The sequence below is a fragment of the Pseudophryne corroboree genome, chromosome 9 (genome assembly GCF_028390025.1).
Source record: "Pseudophryne corroboree isolate aPseCor3 chromosome 9, aPseCor3.hap2, whole genome shotgun sequence".
NCBI lineage: Eukaryota > Metazoa > Chordata > Amphibia > Anura > Myobatrachidae > Pseudophryne > Pseudophryne corroboree.
Window position 1 is genome coordinate 75163800 of NC_086452.1, and position 15966 is coordinate 75179765.

At 47.8% G+C, this 15966-nt stretch overlaps 1 protein-coding gene and 1 long non-coding RNA gene across 4 annotated transcripts in view; one reads left to right on the forward strand and one right to left on the reverse strand.

Moving 5' to 3' along the window:
• LOC134957548 (vitamin D3 hydroxylase-associated protein-like) overlaps window positions 1-15966 on the reverse strand; it is a 98592-nt gene that overhangs the window by 76701 nt on the left and 5925 nt on the right. The gene's annotated exons all lie outside the window — the stretch shown is intronic.
• The window catches only part of LOC134957549 (uncharacterized), an 88876-nt gene that overhangs the window by 42519 nt on the left and 30391 nt on the right, over window positions 1-15966 (forward strand). The window lies entirely within an intron of this gene.

Here is a 15966-nt window from a genome sequence, read left to right on the forward strand (position 1 = left end):
GGGCGGTGTGGTGGCCCTCGGTGGCTAGGGATGTGGATCAGTGGGTTCGGGCATGTGACATCTGTGCCCGAAATAAGACTCCTAGAGGGGTTCCTGTTGGCCCATTACATCCACTCTCTATTCCATCTAAGCCATGGACCCACATTTCAATGGATTTTGTGGTGGACTTGCCCAAATCCTCGGGGATGACAGCCATCTGGGTTGTCGTTGACAGGTTTTCGAAGATGGCGCACTTCGTTCCATTGGTTGGGCTGCCATCGGCCAGACGCCTGTCTGAATTATTTATGCTGCATGTTGTGCGCCTCCACGGGTTGCCACTTGATGTGGTCTCTGACCGCGGATCCCAGTTTGTGGCCAAATTCTGGAGGGCATTTTGTTCCGATCTCCAGATTTCTGTCAGCTTGTCGTCAGGCTACCATCCGCAGTCTAATGGGCAGACTGAAAGGGTGAACCAGTCCTTGGAGCAGTTCCTCAGGTGTTATGTCTCCAAGTGTCAGACTGACTGGGTTGCTCATCTGTCCATGGCGGAGTTTGCCTATAACAACGCGGCTCACTCTGCTACAGGGATCTCTCCCTTCCTTTGTGTGTATGGGCATCATCCTAAGGCCAATTCTTTTGACCCCCTGGACTCCACGCCTGGTGGTTCCTCTGTGGTTTCGGTCCTTAGAGGTATTTGGAGGAAAGTGAAGAAAGCCCTTGTGTCTGTGTCATTAGTGACCAAAAGGGTTTTTGATAAGCGGAAAAGACCCTGCAGCTTCAAATTAGGAGACTTCGTCTGGTTGTCTACCAAGAATTTGAAGTTGAGACAGCCATCTCATAAGTTAGGCCCCCGGTTCATCGGTCCTTATAAGATCACTAGGGTTATCAATCCGGTGGCATTTCAGTTAGATCTACCCCGTTCTTTGGGTATCAATAAAACATTTCATTGTTCCCTTTTAAAACGGGCGATTAGTAATCCTTCTTCCAGTGGAAGACCTTTCCCTCTTCTGATACGTGGCCAGAGGGAGTTTGTTGTTGAAAGGATTCTTGACTCCAAGATGGTTCGGGGTCGGCTGTCATTTTTGGTGCACTGTAAGGGGTATGGCCCGGAGGAGCGGTCGTGGGTGCGCAGTTGTGATCTTTATGCCCCCAGACTGTTACGTTCTTTATTCTCGCAGTTCCCCGATAAACCCGGTGGTATGGGGTTCTTTGACCCCTCGTCAGAGGGGGGGTACTGTTAGGGTCTCCTGCTCTGTGCTGCCACGTCGTCATGGCAACCGGGAGACAAGTGCTAGCGGAGTAACCTGAGCGTAGCTGATACTACGGTTCGGGTCTTTTGCTGTGCAGTGGTTACAGGCTCTGTGCACGGCAGGGGATCCGGTGCTGGTTTTTGTGCTCACAGTCTGTGAGGTCTGAGTGGGGCGTGGACTGCACCTGCTATATAAACCCTCTTCTCAGGTTAGGCAGATGCTGCTGAATCTTTGTTGGTTAGTCAGTTCCTGAAAGCTAGCTAGTACTGTGTAAACTTTGTATTTGTTTGTTGCTTACTGCAAATAGGCCTTGAGATTTGGTATTACACTCTGCCAATCCAGACCTAGCAGTAAGACTGGAGTCAGTCGTTTAACCTGCTGGGGTTCTTTTGCTACTCTGTGAACCTAGCAAGTTTGCGGCTGTATTCTCAGACTTGCCTGCCAAAATGCTTTCTCACTGTGCAAGGTGTTCAGGTGTCAGTTTAGTGGCAGTAAGCTGAACCAGTGCACTGCAAGTGAGGACTAGGATTGTGGAGACTCTCCTTGTGTCTATTATTCCATCTCTGACCAAGGAGTTTACTGCCACACCCGTTGGTAACCCTTTAGGGTTTTGCTGTTGCCCTTAGCAACAGCATTTCGGGTTCTCTACGTATTAAATCACTACATCTTGCTTCTTTCCATCTGAGCATTCCTAATACTAGGGAGACACCCAGTTTCTTAGCCTTTGGGCTTCTCTGTTCACTTTGTGTTTATTTTGTTACCCTATCACCTTCTGTGTATGTAAAGTCATATTCCCCAGTCTGTCTGTGAGTTCATTTGTTTTGCATCCCTCACCGTTCAGACACCAGTACATTCCTGCTGGCACTGGTGTGCATAACACCTTCCTGGCCTCACACCAAGCAACATATTTCCGCCATATACGGTGATAATGCTTTGCTGTCACGTCTTTCCTAGCCTTTATCAGCGTAGGAATAACTTCATCCGGAATGCCTTTTTCCGCTAGGATCCGGCGTTCAACCGCCATGCCGTCAAACGCAGCCGCAGTAAGTCTTGGAACAGACAGGGCCCTTGTTGCAGCAGGTCCTGTCTGAGAGGCAGAGGCCATGGGTCCTTTGTGCGCATTTCTTGCAGTTCCGGGTACCAAGTCCTTCTTGGCCAGTCCGGAACAATGAGTATTGTTCTTATTCCTCTCTTTCTTACTATTCTCAGTACCTTGGGTATGAGAGGAAGAGGAGGAAACACATATACCGACTGGTACACCCACGGTGTCACTAGGGCGTCCACAGCTATCGCCTGAGGGTCCCTTGACCTGGCGCAATATCTTTTTAGCTTTTTGTTGAGGCGGGACGCCATCATGTCCACCTGTGGCAGTTCCCATCGGTTTGCAATCAGTTGGAAGACTTCTTGATGAAGTCCCCACTCTCCCGGGTGGAGGTCATGTCTGCTGAGGAAGTCTGCTTCCCAGTTGTCCACTCCCGGAATGAACACTGCTAACAGTGCTTGCACGTGATTCTCCGCCCATCGAAGAATCTTTGTGGCTTCCGCCTTTGCCATCCTGCTTCTTGTGCCGCCATGGCGGTTTACATGGGCGACTGCCGTGATGTTGTCTGACTGAATCAGCACTGGCCGGTTTTGAAGCAGGGGCTCTGCTTGACTCAGGGCGTTGTAAATGGCCCTTAATTCCAGTATATTTATGTGTAGAGAAGTTTCCAGACTTGACCACAGCCCTTGGAAGTTTCTTCCCTGAGTGACTGCCCCCCATCCTCGGAGGCTTGCATCCGTGGTCACCAGGACCCAGTCCTGTATGCCGAACCTGCGACCCTCGAGAAGGTGAGCACTCTGCAGCCACCACAGAAGAGACACCCTGGCCCTTGGGGACAGGGTGATCAGCCGATGCATCTGAAGATGCGATCCGGACCACTTGTCCAACAGATCCCACTGAAAGATCCTCGCATGGAACCTGCCGAAGGGACTGGCTTCGTATGAAGCCACCATCTTTCCCAGGACTCGCGTGCAGTGATGCACCGATACCTGTTTTGGTTTCAGGAGGTCCCTGACCAGAGATGCTAATTCCTGGGCCTTCTCCACCGGGAGAAACACCTTCTTCTGTTCTGTGTCCAGAATCATGCCCAGGAAAAGCAGACGCGTCGTAGGAATCAGCTGCGACTTTGGAACATTCAGAATCCAGCCGTGCTGTTGCAACACTTCCTGAGAGCGTGCTACGCTGATCAACAACTGCTCCCTGGACCTCGCCTTTATGAGGAGATCGTCCAAGTACGGGATAATTATAACTCCCTTCTGCCGAAGGAGTATCATCATTTCGGCCATTACCTTGGTAAATATTCTCGGTGCCGTGGACAGGCCAAACTGCAACGTCTGGAATTGGTAATGACAGTCCTGTACCACAAATCTGAGGTACTCCTGGTGAGGTGGGTAAATGGGGACATGCAAGTAAGCATCTTTGATGTCCAGCGACACCATAAAATCCCCCTCTTCCAGGCTTGCAATAACCGCTCTGAGCGATTCCATTTTGAACTTGAATTTCTTTATATAAGTGTTCAAGGATTTCAAATTCAGAATGGGTCTCACCGAACCGTCCGGTTTCAGTACCACAAACATTGTGGAATAGTAACCCCTTCCCTGTTGAAGGAGAGGGACCCTGACAATCACTTGCTGGAGGTACAGCTTGTGAATTGCGGCCAGCACTACCTCCCTTTCCATGGGGGAAGCTGGCAAGGCTGATTTAAGGTAACGGCGGGGGGGAGTCTCTTCGAATTCCAGCTTGTATCCCTGAGATACAATTTGTATAGCCCAGAGATCCACCTGTGAGCGAACCCACTGGCTGCTGAAGTTTCGGAGACGCGCCCCCACCGCACCTGGCTCCGCCTGTGGAGCCCCAACGTCATGCGGTGGACTTAGTGGAAGCCGGGGAGGACTTTTGTTCCTGGGAACTGGCTGCATGGTGCAGCTTCTTACCTCTACCCCTGCCTCTGGCAAGAAAGGATGCGCCCCTGACCCTCTTGCCTTTTTGGGAACGAAAGGACTGCATTTGATAATACGGTGCTTTCTTAGGCTGTGAGGAAACCTGAGGCAAGAAAGTCGACTTTCCAGCTGTCGCTGTAGACACGAGGTCCGACAGACCGTCCCCAAACAATTCCTCACCCTTATAAGGCAAAACCTCCATGTGTTTTTTAGAATCAGCATCTCCTGTCCATTGCCGAGTCCATAAGACCCTCCTGGCAGAAATGGACATAGCATTAATTCTAGAGCCCAGCAGGCAAATGTCCCTCTGAGCATCCCGCATATATAAGACAACGTCTTTGATATGGCCCAGGGTTAGCAAAACAGTATCTCTGTCGAGGGAATCTATGTCGTCTAACAGAGTATCTTTCCACGCTGCTACAGCACTACACATCCAGGCTGAAGCAATAGCAGGTCTCAGTAGAGTACCAGAGTGTGTATACACTGACTTCAGGATAGCTTCCTGCTTTCTATCCGCAGGCTCCTTTAGAGCGGCCGTATCCTGAGACGGCAGGGCCACCTTTTTAGATAAGCGTGTCAGCGCCTTGTCCACCCTAGGGGATGTTTCCCAACGCAACCTGTCCGTTGGCGGGAAAGGGTACGCCATCAGTAACCTCTTAGAAATCACTAATTTCTTATCAGGGGAACTCCACGCTTCTTCACACAATTCATTTAATTCATCAGATGGGGGAAAAGTCACTGGCTGCTTTTTCTGCCCAAACATATAACCCTCTTGGTATTAACAGGGTTAATCTCAGAAATGTGTAATACATCTTTCATTGCAATAATCATGTATCGGATGGCCTTGGTCATTTTAGACTGCAAATGAGCCTCATCATCGTCGACACTGGAGTCGGACTCCGTGTCGAAATCTGTGTCAACCATCTGAGATAGAGGACGTTTATGAGCCCCTGCCGGTTTCTGAGTCGCCTGGGCAGGCGCGGGCTGAGACCCCGGCTGTCCCAAGGCTGCAGCGTCATCAAACCTTTTATGTAAGGAGTTTACATTGTCATTTAAGACCTTCCACATATCCATCCAATCAGGTGTCGGCCCCGACGGGGGCGACACCACACTTATCTGCCCTTGCTCCGCCTCCACGTAACCTTCCTCATCAAACATGTCGACACAGCCGTACCGACACACCGCACACACACAGGGAATGCTCAGACTGAGGACAGGACCCCACAAAGTCCTTTGGGGAGACAGAGAGAGAGTATGCCAGCACACACCACAGCGCTATATAACACAGGGATTTTCACTGATAATAAGTGATTTACCCAATAGCTGCTTTATATGTCTTATTTGCGCCTAAATTTATGTGCCCCCCCTCTCTTTTTAACCCGTCTTGTACCTGGATACTGCAGGGGAGAGCCTGGGGAGCTGCTTCCAGCGGAGCTGTGAAGAGAAAATGGCGCTGGTGTGCTGAGGAAGAAGGCCCCGCCCCCTCAGTGGCGTGCTTCTGTCCTGCTTTCTATGTAAAAAAATGGCGGGGGTTTTTACATATATACAGTGCCAGACTGTATATATGTATTTTTATGCCAAAGGTACTTCAATTGCAGCCCAGGGCGCCCCCCCCCCCCCAGCGCCCTGCACCCTACAGTGACCGGAGTGTGTAAGTGTGCTGGGAGCAATGGCGCACAGCTGCGGTGCTGTGCGCTACCTTAATGAAGACAGGAGTCTTCAGCCGCCGATTTCGTCGTCTTCAAGCTTCTGTTCTTCTGGCTCTGCAAGGGGGACGGCGGCGCGGGAACGGACGATCGAGGACAGGTGCCTGTGTTCGAACTCTCTGGAGCTAATGGTGTCCAGTAGCCTAAGAAGCACAAGCTAGCTGCAAGCAGGTAGGTTTGCTTCTCTCCCCTTAGTCCCACGTAGCAGTGAGTCTGTTGCCAGCAGAAGCTCACTGAAAATAAAAAACCTAATAAATACTTTCTTTACTAGCAAGCTCAGGAGAGCCCACTAGGAGCACCCAGCTCTGGCCGGGCACAGATTCTAACTGAGGTCTGGAGGAGGGGCATAGAGGGAGGAGCCAGTGCACACCAGATAGTACCTAATCTTTTCTTTAGAGTGCCCAGTCTCCTGCGGAGCCCGTCTATTCCCCATGGTCCTTACGGAGTTCCCAGCATCCACTAGGACGTCAGAGAAAAGGGGTATTAGTTCTTGATCTCTGACCTGTTTCTATTCTGCTACCAGCACATACCCTGGCTCCTGATCTCCAAACTGTTTCCACTCTGCCACCAAGATAACTTTGCTCCTGATCTCTGATCTGCTGCTATTCTACCACCAGCACTTAACCTGGCTCCTACCACATCTCTATCTGTCCTCTTTATAAGGTTTGATAAATCTACCCTATAGTGTCAGAAGCCTCTTGAGGGGTATATTTACAAAGCCTTACACGGAGATAAAGTACCAGCCAATCACCTCCAAACTGTCATTTTTCAAACCCAGCCTGTGACATGGCAGTTAGGACCTGGTTGGCTGGTACCTTATCTCCGTGCACTTTACCTCCATCCAAGGCTTAGTAAATAGACCCCCTGGTCTCTGACATGCTGATGCACCAACTATATTCCATCTAGGCCAAAGCAGACAGAGGCTACGTGTCAATTTTGTTTTGAGTTATTACCAGTAGACTTATGTGCCTCAATACCTCCATTAGTTAGCTGTCTCATCACTGCCAGTTGTCCTCTCATCTGTGCTCCTGGCTCTCTATTGCTGGGAAACTGTCTTCATCTTGACCTCTTCAGATCCCATCACATCCATTATTGACGTGTAAGGATTTTGTATGCAATACCCTGGCAGGCACCTGTGACTGCCTATCATCAGCTGGACTCCAGAACATCAGTACTGAGACAAGCTAGTGACATACAGGGAGCATAATATCCCTGGGCTGGGACATTTAGGTCCAGTAGAAATGGGATTAGGTCACTATGGGGTATATGCAATTAGCGGCGAATCGCAGCAATTTTTCGGCCGTTTTTTAATTCGACACAATTCGACCGTCTAATTTCGGCAAGTGGGTGCCGAAATTGACCATATTAAAAAAAAAACGGATTCGACAGTCCCGCTGACGAAAAACGGCCGATTTGACGGATTTTGTTCCGATTTTTAAAAAACGGGAAAAAACCCGAAAAAAAATGGCGTGGGGTCCCCCCTCCAAAGCATAACCAGCCTCGGGCTCTTCGAGCCGGTCCTGGTTCTAAAAATCCGGGGGGGAAATGGACAGGGGATCCCCCGTATTTTTAAAACCAGCACCGGGCTCTGCGCCTGGTGCTGGTGCAAAAAATACGGGGGACAAAAAGAGTAGGGGTCCCCCTTATTTTTTACACCAGCATCGGGCTCCACTAGCTGGACAGATAATGCCACAGCCGGGGGTCACTTTTATACAGCGCCCTGCGGCCGTGGCATTAAATATCCAACTAGTCACCCCTGGCCGGGTACCCTGGGGGAGTGGGGACCCCTTCAATCAAGGGGTCCCCCCCCAGCCACCCAAGGGCCAGGGGTGAAGCCCGAGGCTGTCCCCCCCATCCAAGGGCTGCGGATGGGGGGCTGATAGCCTTGAGAAAATGACAAAAATATTGTTTTTTCCTGTAGTACTACAAGTCCCAGCAAGCCTCCCCCGCAAGCTGGTACTTGGAGAACCACAAGTACCAGCATGCGGGAGAAAAACGGTCCCGCTGGTACCTGTAGTACTACTGGAAAAAAAATACCCAAATAAAAACAGGAGACACACACCTTGAGAGTAAAACTTTATTTCACACCTGCCGACACACACATACTTACCTATGTTGACCCGCCGACTGCCACGTCTCCTGATCCGACGATCCGGGGTACCTGTGAATAAAATTATACTCACCTCAATCCAGTGTCCAGATATAAATCCTCGTACTTGGCAAAAAAAGAAAACGAACACCCGGACCAAACGGACTGAAAGGGGTCCCATGTTTACACATGGGACCCCTTTCCCCGAATGCCGGGACCCCACGTGACTCCTGTCATAGAGGTCCCTTCAGCCAATCAGAAAGCGCTACTTCGTTGCATTCTCCTGATTGGCTGTATGCGCGTCTGAGCTCAGACAGCGCATCACACAGCTCCCTCCATTACTTTCAATGGTGGGAACTTTGCCGTCAGCGGTGGGGTTACCCGCGGTCAGCCGCTGACCGCAGGTGACCTCACCGCTAACCGCAAAGTTCCCACCATTGAGTATAATGGAGAGGCTTTGCGATGCGCTGTCTGACAGCTCAGACGTGCAGCCAATCAGGTGAGTGCAACGAAGTAGCGCTCGCTGATTGGCTGAAGGGACCTCTGTGACAGGAGTCACGTGGGGTCCCGGCATTCGGGGAAAGGGGTCCCATGTGTAAACATGGGACCCCTTTCAGTCCGGCTTGATCGGGTGTTCGTTTATTTTTTTTGCCAAGTACGATGATTTATATCTGGACACTGGATTGAGGTGAGTATAATTTTATTCACAGGTACCCCGGATCGTCGGATCAGGAGACGTGGCAGTCGGCGGGTCAACATAGGTAAGTATGTGTGTGTCGGCAGGTGTGAAATAAAGTTTTACTCTCAATGTGTGTGTCTCCTGTTTTTATTTGGGTATTTTTTTTCCAGTAGTACTACAGGTACCAGTGGGACCGTTTTTCTCCCGCATGCTGGTACTTGTGGTTTTCCAAGTACCAGCTTGTGGGAGAGGCTTGCTGGGACTTGTAGTACTACAGGAAAAAACAATATTCTTGTCATTTTCTCAAGGCTATCAGCCCCCCATCCGCAGCCCTTGGATGGGGGGGACAGCCTCGGGCTTCACCCCTGGCCCTTGGTTGGCTGGGGGGGGGGCTCCTTGATTGAAGGGGTCCCCACTCCCCCAGGGTACCCCGGCCAGCGGTGACTAGTTGGATATTTAATGCCACGGCCGCAGGGCGCTGTATAAAAGTGACCCCCGGCTGTGGTATTATCTGTCCAGCTAGTGGAGCCCTATGCTGGTGTAAAAAATACGGGGGACCCCTACTCTTTTTGGCCCCCGTATTTTTTGCACCAGGCGCAGAGCCCGGTGCTGGTTTTAAAAATACGGGGGATCCCCTGTCATTTTTCCCCCCGGATTTTTAGAACCAGGACCGGCTCGAAGAGCCCGAGGCTGGTTATGCTTTGGAGGGGGGACCCCACGCCATTTTTTTCGGGATTTTACCATTCCATCTAAAAATAAAATAGAAATAAAAATAAATATTTTTAAAAATATATAAATAATACTTGTGCCTCCCAAAAAGACAAACCAAGTACCTAATCCCTTCTAATATAAATAGATATGCTATTGCCAATAAAAAAAACACCCAAAAAAACATGTTTTAAATTTTTTTTATTAGATTCACCCACCAAAGTGTGGCGGATTGAAAATGACGAATTTACTGTCTAAAAGCACTGTTGTCGAATTTCCAAACTTCAATTGAATATACTTTTGTCGAATTGCCGCATTTGTACCATTGCAGAAATGTTGAATTTGACAAATGTCGAATTTCAAAAAGTCGAATTTGGAAAGTCCATTTTTTTGACGGAAAGTACTGAATTGCATTGTCTAATTATTTTTTTTGGCGAAAAAGTCCAGTTTTTCGACAATTTCGGGAATTCGACCGCAATTGCATATACCCCTATGTCATTCACTCTGGTAGGTGATTGTGAGCAAAGCCCAAATATGGTCAGTGTGTCTGAACCTAATTATGGGGCCTATTTATCAATAATAAAACCCGTTATGAATGATAATGAGTGATAAAACCCGTTATGAATGATAAAACACATGACAGTTATGAGCTAAACACATGACAGGAGCTGATTGGCTGGAGGACAATTTAACATACGCAACAAGTTTTATCATTCACAACGAGTTTTATCACTAGTTGATAAATGACCCTCTATAATTCATGATAACTGTTTAGAACTAGAGATGAGCGGGTTCGGTTCGTCGAGATCCGAACCCCCCCGAACTTCACCTATTTTACACGGTTCCGAGGCATCCTCGGATCTTCCCGCCTTGCTTGGTTAACCCGAACGAGGCCGAACGTCATCATCCCGCTGTCGGATTCTCACGAGATTCGTATTCTATATAAAGAGCATCGCGTCGCCGCCATTTTCACTCGTGCATTGGAGATTGAACGGAGAGGACGTGGCTACGTTCTCTGCCTGAAAAGCTCCATATCTGCTCAGTGTGCTGCAAATATCTGTGCTCAGTGTGCTGCAAATACCTATGCTCAGTGTGCTGCAAATATCTACGTTCTCTGCCTGAAAAGCTCCATATCTGTGCTCAGTATGCTGCAAATATCTATGCTCAGTGTGCTGCATTGTGGGGACCACCAGTATATAATTATAGTAGTACAGTACAGTAGGCCATTGCTGTATCTTGCAGCTCCGTGTCACTGCAAGTATCCATTCCATATCTGTGCTGCATTTTTGTGAGCAGTATATATAGTAGTACAGTGCAGCATTTTGGTGACCAACAGTATATAGTTGTACAGTACAGTAGGCCATTGCTGTATCTTGCAGCTCCGTGTCCTGCAAGTATCCATTCCATATCTGTGCTGCATTTTTGTGAGCAGTATATATAGTAGTACAGTGCAGCATTTTGGTGACCAACAGTATATAGTTGTACAGTACAGTAGGCCATTGCTGTATCTTGCAGCTCCGTAGTGTCACTTCAAGTATCCATATCTGTGCTGCATTGTTGTGAGCAGTATATAGTAGTACAGTGCAGCATTGTGGTGACCAGTATACTACAGTACAATAGTCCAGTGCTGTTCTCACTGCTCAGTGTCAGTTCTCAGTAGTATCATCAGTGCTCAGTAAAATCAGTGCTCAGTATAATCAGTGATTGATCAGTATAATCAGTTCTCAGTATAATCAGTGCGCTGTTAGACGTGTGTCCGTTTTCCACCATTAGTGCATTGGGATTTAGACAATTGATGAAGTTATTGTGTCCCCTGTACAAAATCCCATATAGATTCCACTTCACTAGGCAGGCGATAGCGAGATTTTACCAATTAATATCAGTGATTTATAATTAATTATTAATTACAGTGATCTTGCCAAATGATTCAAGTGATTTTGTCATTTTCTTCCAGTGATTTGGACCAATAATACCATTGATTAGAATGAATAATTGCTGTGATTTTGTCATTTTCTTCCAGTGATTTGGACCAATAATACTATTGATTAGAATGAATAATTCCTGTGATTTTGTCATTTTCTTCCAGTGATTTGGACCAATAATACCATTGATTAGAACAAATAATTCCTGTGATATTGAGGTGTTTGTGTCGCTTAGCTTAGCCGTCCAGCGACCACAATGCACCTCTTTTCCTCTTTTCTTTGCATCATGTGCTGTTTGGGGCCAGTTTTTTTAAGTGCCATCCTGTCTGACACTGCAGTGCCACTCCTAGATGGACCAGGTGTTTGTGCCGCCCTTTTGGGTCGCTTAGCTTAGTCATCCAGCGACCTCTGTGCAAATTTTAGGACTAAAAATAGTATTGTGAGGTGTGAGGTGTTCAGAATAGACTGGAAATGAGTGGAAATTGTGGGTATTGAGGTTAATAATACTATAGGATCAAAATTACCCCCAAATTCTATGATTTAATCTGTTTTTGAGGGTTTTTTGAAAAAAAAACACCCAAATCCAAAACACACCCGAATCCGACAAAAAATTTTCAGGGAGGTTTTGCCAAAACGCGTCCGAATCCAAAACACGGCCGTGGAACAAAATCCAAAACCAAAACACAAAACCCCAAAAATTTCCGGTGCTCATCTCTATTTAGAACAGACATTTTATTCTGAATATCAACTTTTTCTTTAGTTTTACAGCTACAGTATTGTTATCAGTGTCACACTGGGGCATGAAGTGCCCACCGGTGGAATGCAGTGATGGGGGCCCATGCCTAGAGGCTTGGCTTACCATTACAGAGTGTATGGTTTGGACCCCTTGATAAATATACACTGCTCAAAAAAATAAAGGGAACACTAAAATAACACATCCTAGATCTGAATGAATGAAATATTCTTATTAAATACTTTATTATTTACATAGTTGAATGTGCTGACAACAAAATCACACAAAAATTATCAATGGAAATCAAATTTATTAACCCATGAAGGTCTGGATTTGGAGTCACACTCAAAATTAAAGTAGAAAAACACACTACAGGCTGATCCAACTTTGATGTAATGTCCTTAAAACAAGTTAAAATGAGGCTCAGTAGTGTGTGTGTGGCCTCCCTACAATGCCTGGGCATGCTCCTGATGAGGTGGCGGATGGTCTCCTGAGGGATCTCCTCCCAGACCTGGACTAAAGCATTCGCCAACTCCTGGACAGTCTGTGGTGCAACGTGGCGTTGGTGGATGGAGCGAGACATGATGTCCTAGATGTGCTTTATTGGATTCAGGTCTGGGCAATGGGCGGGCCAGTCCATAGCATCAATGCCTTCGTCTTGCAGGAACTGCTGACACACTCCAGCCACATGAGGTCTAGCATTGTCACATTGTCTTGCATTAGTCAACTGCACCAGCATATGGTCTCACAAGGGGCCTGAGGATCCCATCTCAGTACCTAATGGCAGTCAGGCTACCTCTGGCGAGCACATGGAGGGCTGTGCAGCCCCCCAAAGAAATGCCACCCCACTCCATTACTGACCCACTGCCAAACCGGTCATGCTGGAGGATGTTGCAGGCAGCAGAACGTTCTCCTTGGCACCTCCAGACTCTGTCACTTCTCTCACGTGTGCTCAGTGAGAACCTGCTTTCATCTGTGAAGAGCACAGGGCGAAAGTGGTGAATTTGCCAATCTTGGTGTTCTCTGGCAATGCCAAATGTCCTGCACGGTGTTGGGCTGTAAGCACAACCCCCACCTGTGGACGTCGGGCCCTCATACCACCCTCATGGAGTTTGTTTCTGATCGTTTGAGTAGACACATGCACATTTGTGGCTTGCTGGAGGTCATTTTGCAGAGCTCTGGCAGTGCTCCTCCTGTTCCTCCTTGCACAAAGGCGGAGGTAGCGGTCCTGCTGCTGGGTTGTTGCCCTCCTACGGCCTCCTCCACATCTCCTGATGTACAGGCCTGTCTCCTGGTAGTGCCTCCATGCTCTGGACACTACGCTGACAGACACAGCAAACCTTCTTGCCACAGCTCGCATTGATGTGCCATTCTGGATGAGCTGCAATACCTGAGCCACTTGTGTGGGTTGTAGACTCCGTCTCATGCTACCACTAGAGCCAGCTTTCAAAAGTGAAAAAAACATCAGCCAGAAAGCATAGGAGCTGAGAAGTGGTCTGTGGATTTTTTTTGAGCAGTGTATATAGCAAATACTGCTAAAGCATGCATGATAATGTACTAGATTAATAACCTGTATGCAATGTAGAAAGTACATCATAGCCCTGTGCAGTATAATGTAACAGAAGTAGTGATGTGTCAATTTTTCGGTTCTGCGGCCGTGTTTTGGATTCGGACGCATTTTGGCAAAACCTCCCTGAAAATTTTTTGTCGGATTCGGGTGTGTTTTGGATTCGAGTGTTTTTTTTTACAAAAAAAACCTCAAAAACAGCTTAAATCTCAGAATTTGGGGGTCATTTTGATCCCATAGTACTATTAACCCCAATAACCATAATTTCCACTCATTCCAGTCTATTCTGAACACCTCACACCTCACAATATTATTTTTAGTCCTAAAATTTATACAGAGGTCGTTGGATGGCTAAGCTAAGCGACACAAACACCTGGCCCATCTAGGAGTGGCACTGCAGTGTCAGACAGGATGGCACTTAAAAAAATAGTCCCCAAACAGCACATGATGCAAAGAAAAAAAGAGGTGCAACAAGGTCGCTGGATGGCTAAGCTAAGCGACCCAAGTGGCTGACACAAACACCTGGATCATCTAGGAGTGGCACTGCATTGTCAGACAGGATGGCACTTAAAAAAATAGTCCCCAAACAGCACATGATGCAAAGAAAAAAAGAGGTGCACCAAGGTCGCTGGATGGCTAAGCTAAGCAACCCAAGTGGCTGAGACAAACACCTGGATCATCTAGGAGTGGCACTGCATTGTCAGACAGGATGGCACTTAAAAAAATAGTCCCCAAACAGCACATGATGCAAAGAAAAAAAGAGGTGCACCAAGGTCGCTGGATGGCTAAGCTAAGCGACCCAAGTGGCCGACAGAAACATCTGGCTCATCTAGGAGTGGCACTGCAGTGTCAGACAGGATGGCACTTAAAAAAATAGTCCCCAAACAGTACATGATGCAAAGAAAAAAAGAGGTGCACCAAGGTCGCTGGATGGCTAAGCCAAGCGACCCAAGTGGCCAACACAACCACGTGGCCCATCTAGGAGTGGCACTGCAGTGTCAGACAGGTTGGCACTTAAAAAAATAGTCCCCAAACAGCACATGATGCAAAGAAAAAAAGAGGTGCACCAAGGTCGCTGGATGGCTAAGATAAGCGACCCAAGTGGCCGACACAAACACCTGGCCCATCTAGGAGTGGCACTGCAGTGTCAGACAGGATGGCACTTAAAAACATAGTCCCCAAACAGTACATGATGCAAAGAAAAAAAGAGGTGCACCAAGGTTGCTGGATGGCTAAGCTAAGCGACCCAAGTGGCCGACACAAACATCTGGCTCATCTAGGAGTGGCACTGCAGTGTCAGACAGGATGGCACTTAAAAAAATAGTCCCCAAACAGCACATGATGCAAAGAAAAAAGAGGTGCACCAAGGTCGCTGGATGGCTAAGCTAAGCGACCCAAGTGGCCAACACAACCACGTGGCCCATCTAGGAGTGGCACTGCAGTGTCAGACAGGTTGGCACTTAAAAAAATAGTCCCCAAACAGCACATGATGCAAAGAAAAAAAGAGGTGCACCAAGGTCGCTGGATGGCTAAGATAAGCGACCCAAGTGGCCGACACAAACACCTGGCCCATCTAGGAGTGGCACTGCAGTGTCAGACAGGATGGCACTTAAAAAAATAGTCCCCAAACAGTACATGATGCAAAGAAAAAAAGAGGTGCACCAAGGTTGCTGGATGGCTAAGCTAAGCGACCCAAGTGGCCGACACAAACACCTGGCTCATCTAGGAGTGGCACTGCAGTGTCAGACAGGATGGCACTTATAAAAAATAGTCCCCAAACAGCACATGATGCAAAGAAAAAAAGAGGTGCACCAAGGTCGCTGGATGGCTAAGCTAAGCGACCCAAGTGGCCGACACAAACACCTGGCCCATCTAGGAGTGGCACTGCAGTGTCAGACAGGATGGCACTTAAAAAAATAGTCCCCAAACAGCACATGATGCAAAGAAAAAAAGAGGTGCACCAAGGTCGCTGAATGGCTAAGATAAACGACCCAAGTGGCCGACACAAACACCTGGCCCATCTAGGAGTGGCACTGCAGTGTCAGACAGGATGGCACTTAAATAAATAGTCCCCAAACAGCACATGATGCAAAGATAAATATATATATAATATATATATATATATATATATATACTGGTGGTCATCAAAATTCTGCACTGTCCTCCTACTATAATACTGCGCACAACTACAATGCAGCACAGGTATGGATGGATAGTATACTCGACGACACAGAGGTAGAGCAATGGACTACTGTTCCGTACTGCTATATATATATACTGGTGGTCAGCAAAATTCTGCACTGTCCTCCTACTATAATAATGCGCACAACTACAATGCAGCACAGGTATGG